This window comes from Gavialis gangeticus, unplaced genomic scaffold (genome assembly GCF_001723915.1).
Source record: "Gavialis gangeticus isolate Ggan-Ray unplaced genomic scaffold, GavGan_comp1, whole genome shotgun sequence".
NCBI lineage: Eukaryota > Metazoa > Chordata > Crocodylia > Gavialidae > Gavialis > Gavialis gangeticus.
Window position 1 is genome coordinate 31,598,259 of NW_017728995.1, and position 2,781 is coordinate 31,601,039.

Sequence of the window (2,781 nt, forward strand, 5' to 3'; positions counted from 1 at the left end):
GGGGGGGGGCTGTGTCCAGCTGTTGGGGGGGGTCAGGGCACAAAGCCAAGGCCTCCGGGGCCTTCCTGCTGTTCCTGGCTGTGCTGGCGCGTCTCCCGGCCCACCACACTGGGGCAAGCTGGAGCCGGCCCCAGGCCGGGGGCTGCAGCAGTGGGGGTGACGCGCCCCCTTGCAGGCTGCCCCCGAGCTCGGGGGTGTTGGAGATGCGGCTTGCAGCTGCCCTGGGGGCGAGCGGGGGCAGCAGTGTCCCTGCCCCAGGTGCCCGGGGGCGGGAGGCGGGGTGGGGTGCCAGCCATGGGGAGCGGGGCCTGCCCAGCCCCAGGCCTGTCACCCGCCCAGGAACAAGGAACTGGTTTAAGGAGCAGCTCGGGCTGGTCTGGTGGCACTGGGGAAGTGACGCTGGGCAGAGCCACCCCCAGCTCCTCCCTGGGGTCCCCGGTGCTTGCGCGGTCCTGGGGGTGCTGGCCCTGGTGCCCTGAAGGTCGGCCCCTTCCTTCTGCCCCCGTGCTTTGCTTTTCCCCTTGATGGCATCCCTGGTAGCGAAGATGCCGCTCTGCCACCGTCCTCCTGTGACCCTGCGTGGGATGAGTCGCTTGGCACCGCGTGCGCATGGCTGACAGCAAACCCAGCCCAAAACCACCGTGCTGTTTGCTCGGGAAGTTCCTGGTCCGGGCACAATGACGGGCATTGTCTCTTGAGCCGGGCGCTGAAGTTGTGGGGGGTGCCGTATCTATTCGCACACCCCGCGCCAGCCTTGGAGAACCACTGCTCTCCCTGTCCTGCCCAGCCCAGCCCAGGCTTACTGCTGGGTCCCCATCCTTGGCTCAGGTTGCGAGGGACCCTCGGGGTCATCGGGTCCAGCCCCTGGCACTCCCTCCCTCCCTCAATCATTTGGCTCTTTTCATCTTAGCACCGGGGCTGGTTGCCACCTGCTTTTTTTCCTGGGGAGATTTTGGGCCAGTTCTTGTAAGAACGGTACCTGATGGCTGAACATCTGGGAGAGAAGAGGCATGTGCTTCCCTCTCCACCGCCCAGTTCAAAGGGAAACCTTGGTCAGCCCCAACCCGGCCTTTTCCTCCACTGAAAGCTGAAAAGAAAAATGCACCTGAAAACTCTGAAACCTGACTCATTTTCACAGGAGACCTGCCAACCTTTTCCAGCTTCTCCACAAGTCACCCCCCAAAAATTCGCGAGGGAAGTCGACACTTTCTGGGCCTTGAGTTTTCCTTTGTTTCTCAGAAGCTCCAGTTTGCCGTGAAAAGGAGTTTCGGTAGCAAGCGCTCATGGCTGGCGGCCTTGCAGCCCTTCACAGAGAGGGAAACTGAGGCATGGGAAGCATAAGGGGCTTCCCCAGGGTCAGGCTGGCCCTCTGGCCTTGCGTGCGTTGGAAGAGGTTTGCTGCTGGCACTGGACCGGTGCAAACGTGCAAGCTGCCCCTTCAAGCAGAGATCAGCTTTCACCAGTCTCTGGCTCTAGCCAGATCCCCAAATGCAATCGGTGATGGGGGTGATGCCTCTCCACTGGGGGTTTTGTGTGTAGAAAACTGGGGCAAAGGAAGCCTCACTCCTGATCGTGCTGTATGAATCCCAGCCTCTGCACCAGAATCAGCACCCCCGTCTCCTGCGTCTGGGCTAGGGGCTCTGGCCATCAGCATGGCCCCAGCTGGTGCAGAGCTACCCGGGCTAACGTGGGCGCTACCTGGAGCCCAGCAAGCTGCAGGTGCACCCCAGGAGCTGGGCGGGCACACCCACACATGATACAGTCCCACCCGGCCCGTGGGCAGCACACGGGAGGGTGCTTTGGTTTGCTTTGGGGTCCAGAAGGACCCGGTGCTCTCCGCACTGCCCTGCTCCCTACCCCCTGGCTTGGGGCTTGGCAGTCCTAGCAGTGACACCCAGTAGCTGGGAATGTCTCATCTGCCCCGGGCGGTTCAGCCCTTCTCTGCCAGATGCCCTGAGGAAACCCCGCCTCTGTGACATGAAGTGAACCAGGACGTGGAGGCGAGCAGATCAAGGGCTGGGCACCGTGGGGCTCCAGCACAGGCGTGGCAGGAGACGCACAGGGTGCCAGCATGGGGCACCCGGGACCGTGGTGGCTGGTTCTGCTGCTGAGCTGGGCCGTGCCCGGCAGTGTCCAGGGTGAGTGTAAGCAGGGACCCCTGTCTCTGTCCCTGGAGCGGGGCGGTGGATGCAGCTACAGCATCAGCGGGGTGCTCTGCCAGGGGCTGCAGGGCCTGCGCGTCTGGGTGCTTCGGCAGGGGCTGTCGTCCGCTCTGCTCTGTGCTGAAATGTCCCAGACTTTATGGATTTGTCTACGGGGTGGGGGGCAGGGGTCTGCAAACACTGGCACAGGGGTGGTGGAGGGCTGGGAGGCAGCATCACGCTCTCTGGATCGATGTATGTGTTGCCCCACATCCGCCCACTTTGGGTTCTGGCCTCGCTGGAGCGATCTAGGATGTAACACCCCGCTTCGTGGGGTGAGGACCAGACCCACCGAGAAGGGCAGACCCGCACAGACGGGTCCGCTGGGGCAGGCACCTTGCCGTCACCTCCCTTCTCTTTCCCTTCCTAAAGGAGTGCTTGACTAGCTTGATGAGCACGGCATTTCTCAGGCCTCCCTCGGGAAATGCCTGGCTCTTAGTTTCCATTTGTCTTTTAACAACAGAAAAATACAAGAGCAGTTTTTCTGTTGCAAAGACCTCCGCCAGCCCACCACGGGGCGGGATGGGTTTTTTTTAACGTTCTGGATTCCTCCCTGTGTGCTCTCTGGGCTTATCCAGTG